The sequence below is a fragment of the Triplophysa dalaica genome, unplaced genomic scaffold, assembly GCF_015846415.1.
Source record: "Triplophysa dalaica isolate WHDGS20190420 unplaced genomic scaffold, ASM1584641v1 Contig19, whole genome shotgun sequence".
Classification (NCBI taxonomy): Eukaryota; Metazoa; Chordata; class Actinopteri; order Cypriniformes; family Nemacheilidae; genus Triplophysa; species Triplophysa dalaica.
Window position 1 is genome coordinate 63669 of NW_026622653.1, and position 27106 is coordinate 90774.

The window sequence follows — 27106 nt, forward strand, 5'->3', positions numbered from 1 at the left end:
CTTTTCTGGAACAGTGATGTAAATAAAATGTAACCATTCGTTTTTGGTCGTATCATCTTTTGGCAACGCAAACAAAACATAACACACATCATCTCCGCGACATGGCTGTGCCGGCAACGGTACAATGAGATTTACAAGTACGCCCACCTTACTTGCATTTAGATTTGGGTGGTCTTTGTCAAATCATGTTACGAAATGACGTACATTCGTGGGGGTGTGGTTACAAGAGGCGTTTCAGGCAGGTCTGGGTGAGCATTTGCTTTAAGATAGAATGCATATTTCGATCCGAGACTTACATTTTTGCAATTTTTACAAGTCTAATCCATACATGGGCAACTTATAACACACCAAAGACACATAAAACATGTAACCGCACCATATCAACCCTTTAAAATATTCAAATCATGTAAAAAATATTAAATTATGTTTTCAAATGTTCAAATATGAAATCATTATAACTTAAAATTTTACATTTACAAATGTGGCAGATGCTTTTATTCAAAGCGACTTACATTGCATTGTATTATACATTGTTTCTGATTATGTGCAATCCCCTGGGAAACGCAATCAAGGGAAACAGAATCAGGTGAGGGACTTATTAACTCATAAAGACATTAGAAATAGAAGGAAAACAAGGAGACAAAACAGTCCAATTGTGACACTGAGCCACAGGAAAGCTCATTATGTATTGTGTAATTTATTTATTCTTAAAGTGGCTAAAGTCTGCTGTCTTTTTATTTATTAGGATGAATTTTCAAAATAACAGAAAATAGGAGAGCAAAAGTGTGGTCAATGGGTGAAAATCAGTAGGATTGTTCTTGTAATGTCTTTTAACTTGTGAGTGTTCTGCATATTGAAAACCTTGCAAACAGCTAGGAAGAACTTGTTAACCACACATTCATTTTAATAAAAGATCAGAAAGTTTTCCAAACAGTTACAAACGACACGTTCTATGGGATGGTAACCTAAACTCTCAAAATGTTTTTGTGTTTTTACACCACGAAGGTGCTTTGAGAATTTCCTTGTTTGCTCTGCTTACAATGACAATAAAAAGCTATTCTATTCTATAAACATTAACTTACATTATAATGTTTCTCTTAGATTTTATATAAGAGAATCTTTCTTCAAGTACACATACTGTGGAAATCTTTTGAAATCGTATTCTTCTTATTTTACGTCCTTCTCATTATAGATGAATAACTCCATGTGAAATAATCCATTCACATGTCTCTAACTGCCAATAATAGAATCACAGATAAAACTTTATATGAAGTGTAAAATTAGATTGAGTTGAAGGCGATCTCTAAAGTGAAGCGACATCCCTAATGAAACAAATGAGCAAGATAAAAATATGCTGACACTGCTCTTCCCAAATTGGACCAAAATGACAAACAGCAGAAAGCAGAAAATCAGAAATGAAACTCCATGCTTCACTAAAAAGTGATACATGTCTCTCATCTGAAAATTATGGATTATTGGAGAACAGCATACAGCAAAAATGGAAGGTTAATTTACAGGCCCTGTTTACTGAGTTTTAAAATGAAAAAGATCCTCCGTCATGAATGGGTACAGATTTGTTTCATTATTCTGAATAAATAAACTAAGATTCGCAAATAAATATAGAGAATTTCACAAACATTTTTTAAATCCACATATGCACAAAAACCATAAATACATGTTAGACGTTCCACAAATAAATACAATGAGATTTGCAAATAAAACATATTTACAAAATTATTTTAACCGCATTTATTTGTGGATCGCTTTGTTCACATTGTGGATCAGTGTACGCATTTGTGGATCTGTGCACGCATTTGTGGTTCAGTGCACGCATTTGTGGATCAGTGTACGCATTTGTGGATCAGTGTACGCATTTGTGGATCAGTGTACGCATTTGTGGATCAGTGTACGCATTTGTGGATCAGTGTACGCATTTGTGGATCAGTGCACGCATTTGTGGATCAGTGCATGCATTTGTGGATCAGTGTACGCATTTGTGGATCAGTGTACGCATTTGTGGATCAGTGTACTCATTTGTGGATCAGTGCACGCATTTGTGGATCAGTGTACGCATTTGTGGATCAGTGCACGCATTTGTGGATCAGTGTACACATTTGTGGATCTGTGCACGCATTTGTGGATCAGTGCATGCATTTGTGGATCAGTGTACGCATTTGTGGATCAGTGCATGCATTTGTGGATCAGTGTACGCATTTGTGGATCAGTGTACGCATTTGTGGATCAGTGTACGCATTTGTGGATCAGTGTACGCATTTGTGGATCAGTGTACGCATTTGTGGATCAGTGTACGCATTTGTGGATCAGTGTACGCATTTGTGGATCAGTGCATGCATTTGTGGATCAGTGCATGCATTTGTGGATCAGTGCACGGATTTGTGGATCAGTGCACGCATTTGTGGATCTGTGCATGCATTTGTGGTTCAGTGCACGCATTTGTGGATCAGTGTACGCATTTGTGGATCAGTGCATGCATTTGTGGATCAGTGTACGCATTTGTGGATCAGTGCACGCATTTGTGGATCAGTGCACGGATTTGTGGATCAGTGCACGCATTTGTGGATCTGTGCATGCATTTGTGGTTCAGTGCACGCATTTGTGGATCAGTGTACGCATTTGTGGATCAGTGCATGCATTTGTGGATCAGTGCATGCATTTGTGGATCAGTGCATGCATTTGTGGATCAGTGCATGCATTTGTGGATGGCTGTCTGTGCACTCGTGGATTTTGGAACATTTCTCATTTCAAATCGTGCACACAATCCACAAAAAGGGGGACTCCACCCACTTTTGTTGTCCAATAGGCCACGTTCTAACTTCAGCCAATCACGTTTTGCTCTGCACTAAGATTCAGGGAGCTAACATGGTGACTAGTGGCCGTCTAAAATGTGTGTTATACTAAGAAATGGTAATGGCCTCTTCTTTATACTATGAAATGATCGCTTGTTTCCGTATTGTTACATAAATGCTGTATTTAAACGTTTATGACTTGATAACAGCGTGCACGGACTGCAGTGGAAAAACCTGGTGACTAGGGAGTCGGGACTGATTTGGTCTGCCAGTCAGCCGTTTTATTGTGTTTATGTACCAAAGGGCTAAATTCTGATTTTTTGCAACTGTCGGTGTCCTACCAGTATAACGATTGCAGAATTAATGTGGGGAAATCATCAGCATTGTGAATTTCTACGTCATTCATAATTCAAAATAAAACGTAATTTCTACAGTCATCTCGGTTTATCCCATTCCTGAATGATCTCTGCTGCTATGTCTAAACTGTTCTGTATAACTCTACTCTCACACATACGTTTCTTGATGTACATGACGCGGAAAAACTTTTTTTTGTTAAGGAGTACCTAGCATATGGTTTTTAAGGTCCTGCTTTGGTTTATGGAGTGTCCAACAACAAGTTTATGTACAGAGAAGGTGTAAAAACACTATAATTTCGTAATAATAGGCAGTTATTCGTACCTTACTTCTTGTCTAACTCTCAAATGATTCGTTCCGGTATTCATCTAGTCCCTTCCTACCACGAGCCTTTTATTATGTGATTGGTCAGATGGTGTATTCTGTTGTTATTGGTCAAACGCGTTCATCATTTGTTGCAAATGGAACCCCACTACCATCATTACAGGATTACGGTTTACATGTGGTTGGATGTCACTTTTATTATATTAGTAGCTAGAGATAACGGTACATGCTAATGTTAGCGTTGTATGCATTAACTAAACACAAACATAATGTACAAAAATATTTCTTGAAGTTAAGACAAAAATGAAAGCCATTGCCATTAAATAATGGAAATAAACAGTACTTTAAAGCTGTCCTATATGTCATTTAAAAGGCAGCAATATATACATAATTATATCCCAACAATAATTATTTATTTAGCACCAGGTAAAATGGAGACGTTTAACATGAAAACTTACCGCAGATGTGTGAGCGTCAGCCCGGGATGATTTCAGCACTGATTGAAGGTCAAACGTTTCCTCATCTGCACTCAGAGGCGCACACACACATGTCTGAATCATTAGCCATTGGTGATGTTATGATGAGAGCAGTGAGTTATGCAGTAAGGGCAATATTCAGTAAATAAAGCCTGATAATGCTAACAGCCTGAGGGCTAATATAGGGATGGATTGTTCGACACACGTATCGAGTTTTCGACAAACTAGTGCTTCAAAATAGGGTTCCGGAGCATTGCTTGAAATGAGTCTGTCATGTGACCTGAGGAAACAAAGCGTTGTGATCTCACTGACACATCATGCAGGGATCAAACACAAAGCATAGGAATATATTATAATTATTTATTTAATTGATATTATTTTACGTAATGTATTGCTAATTAAAGTACTTCTATGTCAAAAAGTAAAAGGCAGGTTTACACTGTTCCCAAAAAGTATAAAAAAGTGTTTCATCAACCACAAACTGGTTTCCTGGGTTCTCTGCAGCTTACACGTGTGGTAGAAGTGTGTTTGATCTATAAATGGAGAATACACACAAGAGACCCCGTTCTAAAGTGTGGGAACACTTCAGTCTCCAAACTCCTAATAAAGTGTCACGTCTGATATGAGAGCAAACTTTGTCTTATTCCTATAATACATCCTCAATGCTTCGTCACAAACATCCAAACGCTCTGGGCAACGATACTAAAAGAACAGAGCACCAGTCTGCACCATCTGGGGAATGTACATAAAATAAATAATAAAGGGTAAAATACATATAAATAATAAAGACATCTCCTTTGGGACAATAAAAACAATCTATTTCCTTCAACAAATGAGCAATAAACGAATTAAAATGCAAAAGTCACCTGTTTTGAGTATTGATTTTCATATTCTATTCTATTTTTATGTGTTGTAAGAGATTACACTATCTAAGAACACTGAGTATTTCAGTATCCATTAGTTTGGTGGGTTAATCTAATGTATTTAAGGTTTACAGGCTGTTGGATTTAAGGCCAACACCAATCAAACACTTTAAAATTGTGTCCAGATTCACACTATATCATTATTTATTATATATATACTGTACAGTATATTGAGTTTGGTTCCAAACGTTTTTTTATATATTTTTTTGCATTACATTGCTGTATTTTTTTCGAGTTATTATGGCTAAAGCCAACTACAGTTTAATTGATATTAAGTGGAATCCACCATAAAAAACATGATAAGTGAAATGTTTGAAAAATAGAAATATGGAAGTCTTCATATATATTCAATTATCATTCATGTTTCTTATGTTAAGAACTGGATGTGCTTATTTTTCTTTGTTACTTTAAGTTCTAATGCTGTATATTATTAAATGATATATTAAATATACAAATAAAGCTTATAATAACTTTTTAATTAAAAAAACATCCGGTGTAGGAATTTTTATTGACCACCAGATGATGAAGTAGAGCACCGTGTCAAAAGCTTCGAAGCACCGATGCAGTTTGTTGAAAAAGCCTCACTGATTCAGAAGCTTCATTCAGCACATCACTAGGCTAATAGCGAATGATCGTATAAAACAGATTTATCTGTGCGTTTTATGAGGATTTTGGTACGGGATACACTTAAGAATAAGTTTTGCCCTCTGTGAAATATCAATTTAAAACATAAATCTTAAAGCGGCCCTTCAACGATGTGTCATGCATTCAGACTTGCTGTTGCCTGTCCCACTAAAATCCATTCAAATAGGTTGACAGCACGGATTTGTTTGGAACTATTGAGCACCCCATGAACCATGTGACCCCACGATAGCGAGATCAATTGTTGCAACTCTAATATTCAACGGCTCTGGTTTTAACTACCCAGATAGCGTGGTGACACTGGTATAGTGTTGATCATTTTATTTCAGACGGACATCACAATATTTGAAGTATTTTTCATCAACATACATAACATTGATTCAATAACATTATTGTAGATTTTGTTTATGTATTGTTACAACATTGATTGCAGGTGAAAATGGATCTTGAACCGACACCACTTTGTAATGTTAACTCAATACAATTAGCTTTCACACATCAACACTGACTCAAAATACTCAAGCAGTAAACAGAGAAAATGATTCTGCCACTGTTGTCACCGAGGTCGGTCACTGGCCCAGAGGGGTCGATATTCTCAACAGCTGTGTTAGCTGTACTTGTATTTGGGCGCAAATTTGTTGAGGTGGTTACCATTTCTTAAATCCCTTAATTATTTTCGGTTGCAAACACACTTTGCACTCGTCTCGCTATCTCATTGATCATTTAGCTGCTCTTCTGATTTACGCAGTTACGCAGGGCCAGCGGCAGCATATGTAATTGGCTCCCTATGTTAGCACTGCGTTATGGGTCAGAACATTTTTTATTTTAAATAAAATTATACTGTTTATTATGTAACAAAAATTCAGGGCACAACCAACTTAAGTTATAAAACAGTTTTTTTTATTATTAAGTTGAAGTAATATTGTGAGAAGTAAGGGGGCACAGTGACTTAAGTGGCTGGGCCAAGCCCCCAATGGCCGCCTCGTTGCCCCAATGGCCGCCTCGTTGCTCCAACACTGACCAAAGATTTACAACAGAAATGTAACCATTAGTAAAAGTTATATAGCGTTGATTCAAATGCTATCTGATTATACTGATAGACAGGAAAAAGACTGGGATGCAAAGATAAAACGACGGACAGCCAAGTCTAAGAGGAGTTAAGAGTCAGACAATCTGGTTTTCAAAGAAGAATACGTTTAAATAGCGCTTCAGTAACAAGCTGTTTTTACATTTACATTTAGTCATTTAGAAGACGCTTTTATCCAAAGCGACTTACAGGTGGGGTAGGCAATGGAAGCAATTGGGACAGGATAAGGACAACAAAAGCATAAGTGCATCAAAAAAGAAGACTGGTCTCATATAACCTAACACAGTATACAGAACCATTCTTTTTTTTTTTTAAAGAGTAGAGAAGAAAATAGAGTCAGAACAGATCAGTCAGGTGATGACGGAAGAGATGTGTTTTCAGACTGTCAGGGTTCCGTCATTCATGTTTCGAGTTTGCATGCTTTGTGGACGGGACCTTGAAAGTACCATGTCTTGTTTGTGTTTTGTTATATGTGGAGACACGTGGCGGTATGTTTTGATTATTCGCCGCGTGTCCTCCTGTCTTCCGTGTAGCTCCGCCCCCTTGTTTCTCCGTTAGTGTTTCATATGCGTCAACTGTCTTCCTTTAATGTTTAGTATTGTCACCTGCACGTCTCCTTCGCTGTGTAATCTCCCCTCGTTATCTGGTCCCTAATTAGTCCCTCTGTTTTCCCCTCACACCTCGCAGGTTCATTGTAAATGTTACTGTGTTTGTGTTACGTTTGTGATTCATTGCATCAAGTTCTAGTATTGTCTTTTCGAGTCTAGCCCCGAGTTAACCTTCCTGAGGTTTTGTGGATTTACCCTTTTTTGGATTTACCTTTTTCCAGTTTTCCGTTTTGGATGTGTTTCCTGGCCGAGAATCCCGTCTCTGGATTTTGTGTGGACTTATTATTTATTTTCTGTTTTGTGAGTACGAGTCTCTGTTTTGCCCCATAGTGGGTTTTGTTTTGCTTTTATTTAATTTAAACTATTTTTGTTACCTCCACCTGCCTGCATTTGGGTTCTGCCTTACACCATCCTGACACAGACTTTTCTTAAAGATGGCTACAGAATTTTTTTCTCAATCAACTTCATATTAATAATACTATCAATTGTAATATATTGCATCTATATGTAGTCCTGCTGGCCCTGAGTCACTAACATCAAATTATGTTTTAATAAACAGGAAACTACCACTTACTCATTGGTGTCATTGCCATGATTGAAATCAGGTAAGTCAGCAAGTGTTTCAGACAAACCAGATGTGCTGGATTGAGGAGTGTTCTCTTCTGGAACCAGACTATCCTGAAAGTAAAATAACATAACTATAGTCATAACAACTATTTCTTTAAGTTAAGTCTAATACTTAATAGTAATATAGAAATCTCACTTCCATGCTTGAGCGTGCAGGATTCATTTATGTAATCAATTATTCTGCCTCTTGTTGTGCTTCTTATAGCTGAAGCCTGAGTTCTCTGAATAAAGAAACCTCTGTGACCATCTCAACCGATCCGGCAAAGTCAAAAAGGTGCTGCAAAAATAGAAAACAAGAAATTAAGTTAAAGTGTTGCCCATACAAATCTTTTCCAAAAATTTGAAAACCGATTGTTTTCTTCTCAAGACTCAACACTCATGGAGGTTGCTAGTTTAAGGACAGGAATGGGCACAATTGACAATGGAAGTTATAATACAAGTTAATGAGTTAATTTATCCACGGTATACTTTAGATGAATGCAGAGGTTCTTCAGATTGGGTAGAATCTGACCAAGGTTGTTAGCTAGCTTTCATGGTTGCCACACGCTTTGTTTCTCACCAACCCAGGGTGAAATACTATTGGGTAAACTGGCTGTGGGAGGCATCACAGACCAAAATACAACAGACGCTGGAACACAGAACACGAATATCAAAGCAGTGGTCCTCTGGTTTGGTCCTGGAGGGTCCAGAATTTAGCTCCAATCCTAATCAAACATACCAGAACCAGCTAATTAAGATCCTACTAGGCATAGTAGAAACTTACAGACAGGTATGTTATGGCAGGTTGTAGCTAAACTGTGCAGGACACCAGCCCTTCAGGAACAAGTTTGAGGACCCCTGGCTTACATAGAAATAAGTAGTATATTGCCTAAACATCTGAAAACATAATGGGACATTTTATAGTGTACAATAGGGGTTTACAAAGACGTTCCTGGAGCCCCCCAACAATGCAGATTTAGCATCTCTCCTCTGTCTGACATTTCAAGTCTTGGAACATGTAGTAATGAGCTGAAGACATAAATCAGGTGTGTTTGATTAATTAGCAGTATTAGAAACCTTTAGAATGTGTGAAATAATTCCTGCACCTACATTAGCAATTATGTAGCACCAGAATGTCCATAGATTTGAACTAAATTTAATTTTACCTGAATTGGCTGCATGAGGTGAAACCTTCTTCTTAAAACATGGCCATCTGGAAATGTAATATGTAAAGGGACACCATCCTGCGGCTCAACCAGTCTACTTGAATTAAAACGACGTCTTTCCAAAGCCTGCCAAGAGCACAAAAAATAAAAAATAAATTCGTCTATGAAAAAATAAAAATAAGTGACAATTTGCCTCTGCCCGTCTATTACGGATGTCTGCTTCTCTTTGCAGTGCACGTTCCTGTGGAAGACAGATTTTCCCAGATTTTTATGCTTGCTCACTTATACATTTCTTTTAGAGATTCTTTTTACTGGTTCTTGGTCAGCTAGAAGACTTTCATTGTATTCCTCGTCTAGTGTAGCCCTGAGTTTACGCCCCTCTTGTAAATCCTAAATCAACAGAACGGATGCAAGACCAATCAAAACTGTTTATTCGTTCTTGGTCAGCTTGTTAACTTTCATTTTATTCCTCATATTCCTAAAAGCAATAAAAGGAAATATAAGAACATTCCTTAATATTATCAACTCATTTATATTGAAAATCACAAAAAAATACATGAGTACATGTTAATGTAGAAGGGGTCATCTTACAGGATTTCCTGATTTCTTCTTGATTTGGTGTGTTATATAACTGTTTGTGTATGTATAAGACCTCTTCAAAAGTCAGATTTTTGCACAAAATGATTTATTCTAAATTAAAGAAGAGTCTGATCCAGATCTGCCAAAAATGCCCTGATCAATCACGCCCCCACATTTCTTTGTCAGTTCGTAGTAATGTTTGCATGACGCCACCCAAATGTATATGCAAAAAGGGCGGCAGAGCTTCAGTAATTGCAGCGTGGTGCTGGAGCCGGCATGTCACAGAAATGCAAAAGACAAAATAAAAACATAACCCTGTATAGCGTCCTTCTGGTTGATCCGTTGGTTTCATCGTCCTAACTAGGTTTGAAGGCAAGGCTAACTGACGATCGTTCCAACATGAGAGTTGTGCGCTCTGTGCTTTCACGCGCTGTCTGGTTTTTCTGTGCTTGCATATGTGGTTTTGATCCGCTAGTTTCATTATTTAACCTGTCACTGTTGTTATTAGTGTACAGTTTTTACAACTGTTCAGAGATGAACTGACAATCGGCCTCGTCCTGGAAGATTGCGCTCATGGTTAGATGTGTAAAATTTCTGTCACACGCTTGTGGTGTGCAACAAATCACGAAGCACTGGGTAGCTGGCCAATCAGAGCACACACTGCTTTTTAGAGCGGTGAGTTGTGTAAAAAAAAGGAAAATATGGCCCTAGGGGAGCTACTGTCACGGTTTGTCAGACAGAACCAAAACGTGGGCAGTAGTGAAGGGTTAAATAATATTTATTAAGCACGAAAAAATAAACCCACAATGGGGCAAACAAGAAACTAAAGACTTACAAACAGAAAACTTCCCACAGGGGGGACAAAACAAAACAAGGTTTAGGGCAATCCAAATAATAGATCCTAACACGAAGGGAAACAGGAACAAGGTAATCCAGATACGAAATAGCCAGTAGCAACAAAGGAAAACAGACAATAGACAATGACCAACAGTAAGGGAATAAGGGACATTAAATAAGGGGAAACTAATGAGGAGAGATGACAAAGAGATCGGGACGGGCAGGTGACAAGACTTAACAATGAGTGCAACTAGCAGGAAGAGGCATAGACGGGTGAGGAAGATAAAACACTAATGGGACGCTGTCAGAGAGACGAGGGGGCGGAGCTACACGGAAGACATGGGGAGAACTGTCAAAACGAACCGCCACGCGTCTCCACACGAAACACACACACAAGACATGATATTGTCACAGCTCTGTTCCTAAGGCCCGAATACTCATGACAGGAAGGACAGGACCGTGACAGCTACTTGCTACTACATACAGTAATTTATGTAAAGATAATGAGTTTATTTAACAGTAAACTGTGTAAAAACACTGTACACCAAAAAAACACATAAATGTTAGTGTGTCCTTCTGATCTGTGACCTGTATGACAATCAAAAAGATATCACTGCAATGTCAACAACTGATTCTCTTTACCACTTAATATTGCAAATCAATTCAAAACTTTAATTTACAAGTAAATGAATAATAACAATTAACATATTTTAAACAGTGTTGCTATATTTGTACATTTTTGCAGTATAAATGACATCCGTGGACATCAGTATTTCTTTTTATTCATTTGCATCAATTACAATTCCTGATACATCACCGGTACCCATTAGACAGTCTATTTAATTTAATGCAATCACATTTTTTCTCATTTCAAAAGGGTTTTCACTCGGATATATTACAATATCAGGATACAGAAAAGACAAACCGCAAATTCCGTTTCATGGTGATTTTATGGAAATGCTTGAAAATTAAACTCCTAAAAACAAAACTTACATCGTCATCATCCTCCATTTCCACGGTCTCCGTGTCAGAAGACTGATCTCTGACCGGTAAGACATCCTTAACCATATCACAGTAATGTCAACAATTTATTATTTTGGAATTTCAAAAAGTACATTATGTTTGGTAATAATTTTAACAAACAGCTGTTAGGAAATGAGAAAGAGCTAACAACTTAAATCAAATTTGTATGTCTTGCTGTCACAACCCTTCAACAATCAACAAACTAACACGTTTTCACAAATACCCTTAAACTACAATCAAGAATAGCAATGATTATGTTTTGAGTTTGGAAAGGGTTAAATCCGCAAAAAAATTGAAGAGAAAGTTAAAGTCTACTTTCTGTTGGGTTTAGGGTTTCACAACATATTTTTGTGGGTACTGAGATGGTCATTGCATCTACAAATTTCGTACCACATGACATGAGGTGCTAGTGATTGTTTGTTTAAAATGTTTCACAATGGCATAATAGTGCCACCTACACAATTACTTCTAAAAACAAAATCTGACAAATTTGTAGTTTTTGAACATGGTTAGGTTCTCAAAAATGCTAGATATTCTGAAGAAGAAACAACAGAAATAAAAGAGGGTCCATCAGAGCCTGGGCCCTATTTAGTACTTTAGGGAGGATATACAAAGCAGATCGCTTGAGCACTCAGCTGGCTTTATTAACAGATGGTGACAGTAGAGAAACTTTAATTTTTTCAATTTTTCTCTGACCATCTACCCTTGCCAGTTCAAATTAGATTCTGCCCACTCTTGGAAACTCATTTCTGAGAGCGGAAAAAAACTCCTCCTCGGACAAGGACACAGGCACCTTGATCTTTTTAAAAGCATATAATCTTTAACACAAATTTCATCAAAAAATTAAAGCGACACGGTTCATGTTATATAATGTAAGCATTAAAAGCAGAGCCCTAATATACCTTTCTGTGGGTGAAATGTTTCCATGTCAGGATGGAGCAGGAGAACAACCCTAAAACTAGCAAATCTAGTTTGCTCCCTCCTCTTAGGTCCTCTAGTAGGAGCAGAATTTTGTCTGAACATTCTCAGCCTGAAAGTATTCACACAAATTGCATTGATTGAAAACGCAATTAAAAGCCTATCTTGCGGAAATACCTAATCAGTTAATGGAGCATAATTTATTATACATGTTAATAGAGTAGATAACATACCCATAAGTAAGAGATAAAGTACAAGCAGCTGGTTATGAACGAAATAAACCCGGACAGTTTGATCAGGACCCGGCGCATAGAGGAGGAATCTCATATCACACACTGAAAGGGCTTATTTTGTGATAACAGCCGGGTGCTTGTACATCATCCCGTAGCAAGTCATTGAACATCTTTTGAAATATTTTATTAGCTCATTTGACATTTTCTGTTGTCAGACATTTAAACAAGTGTACTTGTTTCAACAATTTCCTATATTATACCAACTTTAAAGTATTATAGTTACACAGAATTCATGGAAATTGCTGAATATAGTTGTTATTTTTGTTTGTTTGCGCACAGAAAGCACCCTTGTCACTCTATATTATTTAATGCTAAATCACTGGAGTCACAAGGACCATTGTCCTTTTGTCCTTTGTCCTTAAAAACAGGCTGTTTTTAGAATATGAATATGCAACATCATGCCAACAGTATTCCAGTAGTAAACAACCGGTGGATGAAGTACTTACCTTTCTACAATACTTTCTGAGGAAGTTGGTTGTTCTGAATGCGATTTATTATGTTATATAACCTACTAGGCATTCCAGTAATGTAATCTCTGTTAAATTGCATTCTATACAAAATAACTAAATAGCAAGAAAGCAAGAGAAATCAAGATTCTCAGAAGGGACAGCAAATGAATGTGGGAGGGGTTGCAGTGTTCTGGTAGGCTGCAATGTAACAACAAGCTATTAAGCGGCCTGCAAGTACATGGCTCTGCACTGGGACCTTTCTGTTCACACTTTATGGGTCTGCTTTTAATGGAAGCCCATTTCAGATTCAAAATGTGAAAACGTCGCAATTAAAAGATCATAATTATGAGATAGCAAAATAAAAATTGGGACTTAAACAGCTCATGCGCAGTGCGGTCAGCTTCTCTTACAAGAGGTCTTGAGACAGTTACATAGAATTAAATGTAGCTGTTCCATGGAGTTAATTTGCTGTCCTGAAATATAAAATGTTGGGAAATTTTATGGAAAGGGTTACTAAGATGGGTGGTTGGTTTATAAAGAGAAATTAAGGGCAGCTATTAGATGGCTTATATTAGATGGCAACCTGACTTTTAAAAATGACATGTCTAATGTCACAAAAACAGCCTTCTTCAAATTTAGAAATGTTGCCAAATTACGAAATATTTTATGTGTTGCTGACGCAGAAAAGCTTATTCATGCATTTGTGACCTCACGGCTTGACTATTGTAATGCTCTACTTAGTGGTTGTCCTGTATCATCGATAAACAAACTACAGTTAGTTCAGAATGCAGCTGCCAGAGTTCTTACCAGGTCAAGAAAATACGATCACATAACCCCAGTTTTATCATCGCTTCACTGGCAACCCATTAAGTATCGTATTGATTTTAAAATTATTTTAATTACTTACAAAGACCTGAACAGTTTAGCACCTACTTACTTAACCGAGCTTTTATCACATTACAACCCATCACGCTCTCTAAGATCTTAAAATTTAGGACTTTTGATAACACCTAGAATAACAAAATCCACCAAAGGGGGACGAGCTTTCTCATACGTAGCACCTAAACTCTGGACTAGCCTTCCTGATACTATTCGAGGGTCAGACACACTCTCCCAATTTAAATCTAGATTAAAGACACATCTTTTCAGCCAAGCTTTCACTTAATGCATAGTTAATGAACAGCAGCTACGCTAATTATTCTCTTTCTGCCTCCGCCTCGGGATGCCCAACCCGAGGCAGTAAGAGATTCCACCAGGCCAAGATTAAAGTCATATCCCCATACCCAGCTGGAGATTACGCCAGCTACAGTTGAAAATCTCATGCCATCCTCCTGCGAGAGCCTGCAGACTGACTGACCAGCCCAGCTCCATCTCAGGAAATTCCATCTTCACCCAAGAGAAAGTCGACCAGCTCAGACAATTCCATCCCCAATCAAGAGCAAAGACGGACTACTTGTCACATTAATGCTAAAGTTAGAATACTTGGTATCTAATGCTAAACTTAAATCAGATGACAGCATTTTGAAGTTATAGCTGCATTCAGTGGCCCTGATTGGAGGTTACTGGGTGGAGGATGTCGGGGGAATGAGTGACCTCCGAATGACCTAAAATTATTCTTCTAATATCTGAAAAACTGAAGCAGCGCAAACATTTTTTTTTACGGCACAAACTAGCACAAACGATTGAGACTATTTTGCAAATGTTTTGTGCTTGGAGGGGGGCCAACTTCACGCAGGTATTCGCGTTTGGCCTGAACACAACATAACGCATGAGAATTAACGCGATGTCTGCGCTATGTGGTCTGATGTAACTTTCTGCCTTTTACCACAAAAAAATAACCAATAATAATGCTTATATAGTAGGACTCGAATACTGGAATGCAGAAACACAGTTATATTGCGTAATATTTATTTTATTAAACAATCAACGCAGATGCTTAGGAAAATTATTCATCGTGAGCAATTAATTTTTTTCATTATTGTACCTTAGGAAAAGGTCAAATAAATCTTGCAGCAAGCAGATGTTTGTGTACAGAAATTGTGTAATACAATCAGTTAGTAAACGTAGTTAAATGTACGGCGTGTCTATTTACACTCAATACAAATAGCCTGCTTTGTTGGAAAAACAAAGAGATTCCGAACCATTCAGTGTGAAGCAGTTACTCAAGTGGTGTAAGACATGAAGTCTTGGTTGCGGCGCGAGGGAGACCGGATTTCAAGGCTGCCTCCTGCTGAAAAAGCACCAATTTTTTTACTACTTTAAAGAGCATAATGGCATTTGTTTTCATTTAAGTTGTTTTAAGACTTAAAATTCACTTTTATTCATAAGGTGCAGGTTGGGGATATATGTAGGGCCTTAATATCTCAATAAGTTGCAATCATTTTTATAATTTTTATAAATGTAAAAAATATTTACACACTGTTATTTTTTCTTAATGATCTATGGCAAAACAAAGCTGAGGTACAAATAATAACGTTATACTTTAATGCTAGGCACTGGGATGTGTAAAAATGTTGTCGGTCTTGTATATGTGGCATTGGATATTCATGCCAAATTTAACACAATGCAGTGTCAGCTGCGTAAAAAAAATGTGATATTACTGTTGCTTGTATGATTTTGCTTTAAATGTGTTTGGTGCTGATGTTGTACTATCAAACACAGCGACAATGTATTACCCTTTCCATGAAATACCAGAGCTGTTGACCGATGAAATAACCAGAAGAAATTAAAATGTGACATAAAGCACCTGGTGTTCGGCGGAGTAAGAAAGAAGAGTGAAGAGAATGAAGTCCTGTCCAATATTTAACTGGAATAACTGAAAAAGGTTAATTTTACTTTAAAGTCTGCAGTAATGTGATGTGTGAACATGTCTACTGTATGGTCTGTTGGAAAGAAGTGAAGTTAATCTGTAAAGACAAGTTTGAGCCACTAGATACCTGTGTATATCTGTAAAAAATAAATGCTGGATACAGGCATAGTTTGTTCTCTCATGTTTTGTATTTCTCCAGCTTTCCATCAAGAAGATATACCATCCGACGAATATGGAACTGTTTAATTCAAGATGCATAGATTCAAAGGTGATTATAAGATTGAAAAAACTTTTATCTTTTGCTTTCATAAGCTTTTGTTTTTTCTTATCTCATGAGCAGAAGTTTTTCAAAATTCATCTTGAGATCAGTGTTGTAAAATTGTTTATATGACTTATATGAGTTACTAGGGCTACGTGCTAAACAATAAACAATATATTAACAATTCAATGTTTACATTTTTACATTGAATTTTTGTAGGCCCGTTTTATACTTCCTTTATTCACCCCTTGGCTACTGTATAATGTTTTTATTTTTATTTGTAAATGTACATTTTTACACTTTTAAACTTCCTTTTACTATAGAAACAAATTTATGGATTAAAAAACGCTGTAATACTGTGTGTAGTTAAAAGTAATAAGTGAATCAAACTTTTATCATAAAAAGGTTCTGCTTTTAACAGAAGTAAATCATTAGTTTTTGGATTATCTCTTGTCATTTATCTGTGGCGCACCCGTGACAGTGATATGGTAAGATTAATTACAGAAATATAGACATAAGTTTTATGGTAAGGCATAGCTGTAATCAAGAATCTACATAACTGTACTTAAAGAAATTGTAATACTAAAACAATAGTAATATGGAAGTGAAAATCTGGACCTCATCAGTTTTAATAACTTGAGTTGTTAAATATTAGTTTGTTTTGTTATACTTAATTTCACTAACTGTAGACTTGTGTATTATGTATAGTATAGTAATACCTTGTAGGGACATTTTTATGTCCCCGTGTGAAAACAAGCATATAAATTGTCACGGCAAGGAAAACTCAAAAATTCAATTATAAGTGAAATAAGAGTTTATTAACAATGATTATGAAAGAAAAAAAATACAGTGATAATAGTTGGGACAGCATGCTTTTATGCTAACCCAAACGTTGGAGATAGTAAAAGAGCAGCTGTCATAAAATGACAAAACTCGTCATATTCTTGTCCAATGGGCAACTTCAAAGTCATGCTGCATGTATTTGCTTCAGGGAAAACCCGCTGGTTGCCATCGATGTTCTCATGGAGAAATGTTATATTTGGATTCTCTTTGAATCCAAATACAAGTATGGCAGATGCCCCTAAAGCAAACAAGAACATCCTGTAGGGTGACAAAGTCTGTCCCCACCATCCACCTCCACATCTGCATCTCCGTCTGCAACATTAAAATCAAAGCATTAATTAAAAAAGAAATAGGGACACACGAAGAGTGCTTTTCCACCAACGCGCCGAAACCGTTCTATGTACAGTCTGATACTATTAAAGTTACATTTCCAAATGTGCCTGGTACAACAAGGCATGATTACAAACTGTTTTCGGCTGGGAATTTTTGACTTGGTTGTCTAACTTCATCGTGTTAATAGAATGCGTGCAGAGAATATGTCAGTCTCTTGTGTAACCAAGGTAACGAGTGACGCATATGTGTTGACATGCTAAGATTTCCATTAGATTCCACTGAGATGGTAACTATGTTTTGGGAACATACAAGTTATTATAATGTATCCATATGCTAACAAATTATTAATAAAATATACACAAAATGAGAACTTTTTAAAACAATTGTTTGAAAAACAATACATAGGTCCACTGACTGGAATATTATTTTTTTATGGCTGAGTTGACACATGAAGATTCCAAAAATATTTGTTGATAATTGTTTGAAGTGGATGATGCTGTAACCACCCATTGTTGTTTTTCCAAATCGACTGAAGTTATAGAGACATGCGTTGTGTGTAATAGAAAAGACCGGACAACCAACAGCTCTGGAGATCTCAAGGAGGTTTATTTCCCAAGTGGTCTGCGATATATCAAAGATCAAATGTCACCATCAGGCATGACATAAACCTTGTACACCTCCTACACAATATAAAATATATATTAGAAGTCATGCAGTTTTGATAACACACCAATTCCCTTAACATGCCGAATACATTTCATGACTACCCAATCTAGATATAAAACGAAAGATAAAACATTATATGACCCCTCATAACACATATTACATCAACATATAAGCATATTTTTGACCATTTCAGGCAAATTTGATCACTTTTAAAGATAAAAGCTCAAAAACCGCTTACCTCTCCCAAGTGCTCATAAGAACTAAAGAGGAGCACCAAAATAACGTCAACTTCACGACGGAGATTGTCAAAAATGTCACCCAAAATCATGTTAACAAAAGATCTTGCAAATTACACAAAATAAACAGAAATCAATTAAATTAATTGGTAGGATTTTAGGGAGAATTCAGTAAATGTCTATATTACAAGTATTTTTATGTTTTATCCCATTAAGGGGCTCCAAATAAACTTTGTCCAGTTTAGAACCTTTCTGTGGTTGTCTTTTGGCGAGCAGTGACATACCTTGCATATCAGCCACCTTAATACCCCACCTACCCCTCCTCCACTCAACGGCCGGCGTGACCCATGATTACTTAGCAACGACAAATGCCAGGAGAGCGCAAACTCTTTTGGTTGAAAAAGGGCTAAGGAGTGCAGCATGCATTTTCTGCGCAGTTCCTTTAATGCCACTGTAGGGCACACTATTCATTATATATTTTGCCATCATATAAAAAAATTAGAGGCACACATATCTACTTAATTGTATACCTTGCTAATAAAATCAATTACAAAACTATATGCTAAAAATAAAATGACATGGACTCACCATCAACTTCAATGATCCAATCCCGTCAGTGGCCCACAGCAACTTCCAAGGCTCTCCTGTTACTACCTTTTAGAGAATACTGTACTTTAAAGAGGTCCAGCAGGGATGCAGATGACAAGGGAGGGGGGCAACCACAAAATAGTTCCTCCATAACTGTAGAGTGCTGCTCTATGGCATTTAGCACCCCCAAAGTCTTTAGTCCTTCTTTTGTGACGATCCTGTCCTTTCTGTTCTTGGATTTCGTTCCTTTGGGACAGGGTTGTTACAGTAACATGTCGTGTGTGTATGTTTTGTTTTATGTGGAGACATCGGTTTTCCGTTTAGCTCCGCCCCCTTGTTTCTCCGTTAGTGTCCCATTAGTGTTTAGTCTTGCCACCTGCCCTTCTCCGTCCCTGCGCAATCTCCCCTTGTTATCATGTTCCTATTTAGTAGCTCTGTTTCCCTTCACACCTCGTCGCTCTATTGTATTACTATTTCTTGTCTTGCCCTGTGTTACTCTTCCTGGTGGTTTTTGGATTACCCTGAGTGTGTTTTCTCCCTGTGAGTTCCGTATGTGGACTTCGTGCTTTGGACTTATTATTTATTAGCTGTTTCGTTTTGTTCCCCTCATGGAAAGTTTTCTGTTTGTAAGTACTAGTCTCTGTTTTGCCCCATCGTGGGTATGGTTTATTTAATAAAGTCTGTCTGTTACCTTGACCTGCCTGCATTTGGGTTCTGCCTCACTCACTATCGTATCGTGACATCTTTCAGTCTTCCAAACAGATAAAAACAAAAGTTGTCAGATTTCAAATATTTCTTAATCATCAGTAGAGCTTATATTGCAGTATTGCTGCCTTTATACGATCGTGTCTTTCTTCCAGGGTTGAAAAATTACACAATGCACCAAGCATGTTAAGGTTGTCTGAAGCCTCCACCATGGCTGTGTGGGGCTCTGCAATAGTTTCTGCCCTTTGGATCTGAAAGTTAGTAAAAGGTTCTATTAGAAATTCCCTTTTCTTCTGGAAATGTGGAGTGTTGTCCTAATGCCCAAAAATAGCTACACAATGTCTCAATTATAATAAAGTATTTTGCTTTGTTTCAGTGTACGATAATGACAGTAATGTATGTTGATATTCTAGTTGTTTTTACACAATACTGTCCTTTGCAGGTGCAAAATTGAACTGCATGGTAATCAATGGGTTTTAATTTAAATTCATAAAGGTTTAATATTACATCTATATCTACTCAACAGAGCTCCCCTGAAGAAAAAAAAAACAGCACAACACAAAGAGATTATTTTTGCCTTGCAGTTAAGGTGTAAATGACATTTTAGATTCAATATTAAGATCAAAAGACCAAAAACGGATTTATATTGTACCTTGTCCTGCTGGTTATGCAGCACTGTGTCATAGACCTCTGCTTTGGTCACTTGTGGAGCAGGGACCCCTGAGAGCTATGAAAACAGCCGTGTGGAAAACACACATGGTCCCACTCCACCATAGACCAGGCAGACTGATATTATCATCCCCAACAACTTGTATGTTCCTCTTGATAAGCCTGTACAAGTGAAATTAAGATACCAATTTAAAATAATAGTAAAGGTTTTATGTATTTTTTTTTATTATGCAGCAAAATGTCCGATTTCTCCTGCTTTTTCAAATGCAAAATATATTGTAATACTGGCTGGAAACTACATTACATGCTATATATAACAGGCACTTTTTCATTCTGCCTTCATTTCACATTCAGGTATGATATTGAATTAACAAATGTGTAAACAACCTGCAGAGACTGGCTGTGACACAATAAATCAGTTCCAAGAATCAGAAACAAAGGGAAACCTTATGGAAAACATACATAGAAAACCAGAAACACCAGTGCCACAGCCGCTCCCACCAGGCACATTTTCCCTCTCTCCAGCATCTCCACTTTTAAGCTTCTCACATAAAATGAAGGACTGGTGTATGCTGGGATAATACTTTCCCGCTCTTTTGCTGCAAGCTCCCAGATATCAACCAAAAAACGTCTTGCCCCACAACAACCAAAGACTGTAGGCCAAACTCACCATCCTCACTATATAGTTGTTCCAAACCTGTATACATTTCTTTTTTCTGATGAACACAGAGAAAGATATTTGGAAGAATGCTTATAACTAGACAGATGTTGCCCCCCCATTGACTCCTATAGTAAATACAATGTTAGTCAAAAGTGCCCCAGAACTGCTGTCTTATATTCTTCAAAATATCTTCTTTTCAGGACAATTTTTTTAAAGTAATTTTATTTTATGGTAGTCAACACTGTTTGGTAACAAGCATTTAACCAAATATCTTTCTCTGTGTTCACCAGATTTTTTTTTTAATACAGATGTGGAAGTATCCCTTCAAGGGACTTACAATCTTTCTAATGATAATGATATACAACGCATTTGTAAGTTATCCCGGCTTGCTATATGAACCAAGCACTTTGATGGTTGAACACTCTTCTTTTGCTATTGCTTCATTTGAGTACCAAGTTACTTTGAGGTAAAAAATCCTACCTATGTCAGGATTCCATCACCATCTCACTCCACTCATTCCCTCACTCCGCCCACTCAGTCATTCACACGCTCATTGTCACCCGATTACTAATCACTATCACCTGGACCTCATCAGCAGTGCACCCATTTATACCACAGACCAACATTCACTTATTGTCTGATCTCGTCTACACATGACACAGTTTCTATACCATACGTACCTGTATTCCTACCTACTGTCCCAATCTTCTCAGCGAATCTTCTTCCCGCCTGCAAAGGAATTCATCATCATCAGCTTTATCAGCAAGATAAAGAGAGAGACTTGGTTACACTACGGATAAGTTTCCATCTGTTTTGTCATCTTACCGGATATTCACCTATTTCGTTGTACCGATCCATTCTGCAAATTAAACTTATATACTTACCATTCTGTCTGTTTCGTCTCTGCCAAAACCTGACAACCTACAACCTGCTGCACTGAAGAGATTGGCAGGTCTGTGGTTCAGTGAAATATCAGTCTATCAAATAGTCAATCAATCAATCAGTCTTTTTTTAAAATGTAACAAAAAAATCTACCCACCAAGAGAATCAATTGCAAGGCTCTTGCAGTTATGGGGTCCAACAATGAATTGTGACTCCAGAAGATCTTTAATCAGTAGCCGGAGGAACTCCCGGGTAGGACCACAAGTATCAACAGATCCCTCACCACATTTACATTTTGTCATTTAGCAGACGCTTTTATCCAAAGTGACTTACAGGTGGGGTAGACAATGGAAGCAATTGGGACAGCATAAGTGCAACAAAAGCATAAGTGCAATCAAAAATAAGACCAATCTCATATAACCTAACACAGTTTTTTTTTTCTCAGAGTAGAGAAGAACATAAAGTCAGAACAGATCAGTTAGATGTTGACGGAAGAGATGTGTTTTCAGACGTTTCGTAAAGATGGCTACAGAATCTGCAGATATTGTAGCAGCGGGCACATAGGTGGAACAGATCCGGAGAATGTGCGTGAGAGAGATTTTTTTACCTTTATGGGATGGCACAACAAAACGGTGTTCCTTTGCAGAGCTTAGGGATCTGGCAGGTACATATGTCTGCATTAGCGAGTGTAGATAAGGTGGTGCAGAACCAGTGGTGGTCTTGAAGGCCAGGAGCAGATTCTTGAATTTGATGCGAGCGACTATTGGGAGCCAATGTAACTTAATGAGTAGAGGAGTGACGTGTGCTCTCTTCGGTTCATTAAAGATAACTCTTGCCACATTATTCTGGATCATCTGTAGTGGTTTTGTTGTGCAAGCTGGAGTTCCACCCAGTAGCGCATTGCAGTAGTCCAGACTGGACAGGACCAGAGCCTGTAGTAGTGGTGTAGCATGCTCTGATAGGAAGGGTCTAATTTTCCTAACATTGTAGAGGATGAATCTACTCGACCGGACGGTGCTGGCAACTTGATCTGTGAAGTTGAGATGCGTGCAGAAAAAGTCGGATCGTCAGGGCGAAAAGACAGGTAGAGTTGTGTATCATCCGCATAGCAGTGATAGGAATAGCCATGTTTCCTTGACTGGCAGTTCCATAAACCAATGGGAATTGTAATAGAGGTAGTTTTGGATGCTGAAAGAATGCGCAGGTTGTTGTTAGCATTAGTAATGCGTGGGCTTCTACGACTTACCGTTGGTTTACGAGTTGTAATGACAGTAGGGATTAGAAAACGCATAGTGAAAAATGAAGGAATGTTCAAGACAAGTAAAGAAAAGAGAATAAAGATGAAATAAAAGAATAAATAAAGTGCAATAGTCAAAGTGCAAAACCTAATACTCAAGTGCCTTGTCGGTGTCCTTGCTCGGTGGAGTCGCGCAGGTAGAGCGCAATGAGGGCTGTACGCGACCGCTGCACGCGGTGGTCAATCGCACTTAAATACCAGTTTAATAACGCAATTAAATTCAGCAGGACACGCCTTCCAATATCTCCCAATAATAACACGCAAACAAATGCAAACTAACAGCGCATGACTCAGCGGACGCAAACAAAGGAAACGAAACTGCGAGACTGCGTTAGACTCAATAAGACACTAATGATCAATTACACTTATGAATTCCAGTTGATTCTTAAGCTGCAACAAACTGCTTCTCACCAGTTCCAAAGGAATCCACAAATACGACATCTAGTTGGTTATATGGATTAAATACCCGTCTGTTGAATGTCCTCAAAGCACATTGTAGCACCCTTGACCTTCAAACATTTACACAGTTTGCAAATGATCCAGGCTCAACCAGATCTACGGCTGTTTGTAAACTTAGGAGCACCCCCTTCAAGTCATGCCTACAAAACATAGTAAGAACAGCAAAGTTATAAAAGTTGTCATAAGTATGTATTTAAAGTGTAATACAATAAGATATGTGAATGTCCAAATCATGTTGTAGCAATTTAATTTACCAACATTTCAGAAAGGCCTGTATAGGATTCAGCTAGGTTCAAGCTTTACTGTTCTTTTAGTACTGTACAGTGACAAACTGAATGCATCAGTGGACACTTCCACTGCTAAGAATCACAGACAATGAGCAAAGTAGGTCCATATTATTGTAGCTCCATAGTAAAATAAATGTTACCTAGTGTCACTCATTGATGTGCTGGTGGATGCAGAGGTGAAGACTGAGTTGGGAGAGTCAATATAGTCAGGGAAATCAGTTGGGTGGGAAAAATCATTGGAGGCAGAACTAACACCATAAATGGAAGTGAATCCCTCCATAAAAACAGATGACACAGTTGGATCAGTAAAGTCCACGGAGGTAATGGTAACTTTATAAGTGTAGCCAGATGTGTCCATGGAGGCTGAGGCAATTGAAAAAATAGGTGAGGAGGAGCCCACAGAGGGAGAGGTAATTGCAGAGTTGGAAAGGATGGCTACATCAGCGTGGGTGACTCCAGCAGGGGTTACACTGTCAAAAGAGTCCTGTTCAAACACAGTAAAAGCTTAAGGTTGCTTTGAAGCACAAAGTACCATCCCCATAAAATATTTACAAAACTTAAATTTACATATAGTAATTTAGCAGACCCTTGTATCCAAAGCTTATGATCATAAAGTATCCTTAGTTGTCACTGTCTTACATATATTAAAAACTACACTGGAATGTGTAACAATAAATGTAACTGTTGCTCAGGTGATTGTAATATCTAGACACATCTGGAGTACACATAGTCCATGAATCAGACAGGTAAATCATAAAAAAATAACATTTTACTAATTCCTATAGGGTCATCATGGGGTGTTAAATAACTATGACTAGTTTAAACGTTAGAAAATGGATGGATGGATGGATAGTTTAAACGTATCTATTATCAATTATCAGCAATTAGTGATCCCCTTTAACACACTCATGAAAGTTCACCAAGTAACACCTGGAACACTTATATACACAAATACATGTATTTATGCACTTACTACAAATAGTGTGTACACTGTTTTACCATCCACAAAATAAGTAAACAGAACTTTTCAAATAGTATTTCGTTTTGCATAAATGATTTGAAAACAACCTATTTTTTAATTACCACATTTGTTCACACGTACTTTTGTCCAGACTTTTTTAAACACATACATTTGTCCAGACGCATTAATATGGGGTATGGTTTGTGCAAATTTGGCTACTCACTTATGATATGTTTTTTCTGCCAATTCGAAGCCTTAACAGGCAAGGTCAAGGAGCAGCTTACCCTCTCGTCTCCGTCAGTCCGCATGGAGTTATGAATGGATTTGATAGGGAACGCAGACGACAGACTGGCGGCAACATCACGGCGATGTCATGGTAGGAACGTCAACCACCGGCGAAATTACGACGGCGAATGTTAGAATTTTATTAAAAATGCACGTCTACTAACTACTTCTGAACTAGGTACGTCTTTGTCAGGGGTGCTGGTTGACAAGAGCCTCGGACAACAGGATACAAATCAAAAGGTACTTTAAATACAAAAACCAAAAGGAAAACAAGGAACCATGAACACACCACTAGGTAACATTAACAATACTGGACAAAGAACTAAGGAACACACAGGGCTTAAATACATAAGGAAGACACTCCGGGAAAACAGGATCAGGTGCGGGACTAATCAACAAAGATGAGGGACAGGTGAAAAGACATGAACTCATCATGAAACAAGTGAAAACAGGCAAGGAAACAATTAACTAATAATGAGACAAACCAGGGGAGGAAAAAAACAAACATAACATACACAACTGTGACATTATCCCCCCTCCACAAGGCGCGTCCTCGCGCCAAAACAGTACCAAAGGGGGAAGGGGGGGGTGCTGGGAAGACAAGACATGGTGGGATGGAAGGCCTCCAGGATGATAAGTCCAGATCTGGAACCCTGGAGGGCGCCGGCCGTTTCGGGAGGCCTGGAGGGCGCCGGCCGTTCAGGAAGCCTGGAGGGCTATCCCTCCCATATGGCTCTCCCCCAAAAATATTTGGGCTTAGTCCGGGAGCTCATATGGGGGTTAGCTTGGACCAGCTGGGCAGCGGGCTCTGGCGGCTGGGCAGGATAGCCGGACGGGACCGGCTGGAGAGACCCGGGAGGCCGGACGGAGCTGGCTGGAGAGACCCGGGAGGCCGGACGGGGCCGGCTGGAGAGTCCCGGGAGGGCCGGACGGGGCCGGCTGGAGAGGCCCGGGAGGAGCGGGGGGGCTTCCATCTAAATTTATTTTTGTGATCCCAATGATGCAGTTCTAGAAAACGAGTTTTATTGTGTGATATGCGGAACTGGATGAACTTAAAAATTCTAGCAACAAAAGGACATTAATACAAGTTGGACAACAATATTATAGTTATTCGTTAAAGTTGGCGAAGTGATTATATTGGCCTCTAAACTTGTTGCAAAAGCAACTGTTAGTTTATCTTGAAATATAATGATTTATTCAGAACTTGTATTTTAGTTTAACAGATGATAAAAGCACCCTCTCAAAAATTAACCATGGTTTTATTTAAGTAATAGTTATAGTATCATGATTTAAGTATAGTAAAAGTTTGTAATAAAGTGATCTGCTGTCTTCAGTATTGAAGTTAGTTTAATATATATTGTGGAGAGGTGGGCGTGGTTCAGCACGGTCTGCGGCGAGAGAGAGAGCCGGGAGAAAGACGGTAAGTAGGCAGATCAACCACTTAGTGAAATCACCTGCTTCTTGTTACAGTAATTGGCGAGGAGACGCTTCAAAAGGAACCGACGGGTCGGCAGAAAGGCGAGAGAGAGCGGCTGGGAAAGTTGTCACACAGGAGCCAAGTCGTGGCCAAAGAAGCAAGAAAGAATCTCTGTTTATTGTGAACCATAGAAGCAGTTTATTTAAGAACCGGAAGTGTATGAAACCCGGAAGTGAAAAGAAATAAATTCTTACTGCTTTCCCAGCCACGCCGACCCCGACTCCTTTCTTCAAGTCCGAAACGAACTAGTTTACATATATGTTTTAATTAAGTTTAGCCAAATCATAGTAATTAATCTGACATAGGTAGTTCCACTGTGAGTTTATTACACAACTGTGGTAGATTTGGTCTATAATCATTTAATGTGTTGTAATGTAGTGTTATTTCTGTTCAGTCTTTAAATTTGCAGATGTCTACTTTAATCTTGCAATACATGTGGAACCTAGAACCCAAAACCTGGTGTGAAAAGAACGTACTGTGTAGAACACAACTGAGTTTCACTGAAAAAGTTCAGTTTGTGCTGTTATGCACAAACTGAACTTTTGGACTGAAAGGAAACAGAACTGCTTAACCAACTGTCTGGTTGCCATCTCACGT

At 38.1% G+C, this 27106-nt stretch overlaps 2 long non-coding RNA genes across 2 annotated transcripts; one reads left to right on the plus strand and one right to left on the minus strand.

The window, feature by feature from the left end:
* The first annotated feature begins 16029 nt into the window (after positions 1-16029).
* Positions 16030-25495, plus strand: LOC130417133 (uncharacterized). The gene is made up of 3 exons (XR_008906150.1): positions 16030-16169; positions 25001-25123; positions 25211-25495. It is a non-coding gene; the product is annotated as an uncharacterized LOC130417133 (long non-coding RNA).
* On the minus strand, positions 17029-18375 carry LOC130417134 (uncharacterized). Its single transcript, XR_008906151.1, has 3 exons — positions 18241-18375; positions 17752-18016; positions 17029-17315 (listed from the first exon to the last, which is right to left on the minus strand). It is a non-coding gene; the product is annotated as an uncharacterized LOC130417134 (long non-coding RNA).
* Positions 25496-27106: the final 1611 nt, after the last annotated feature.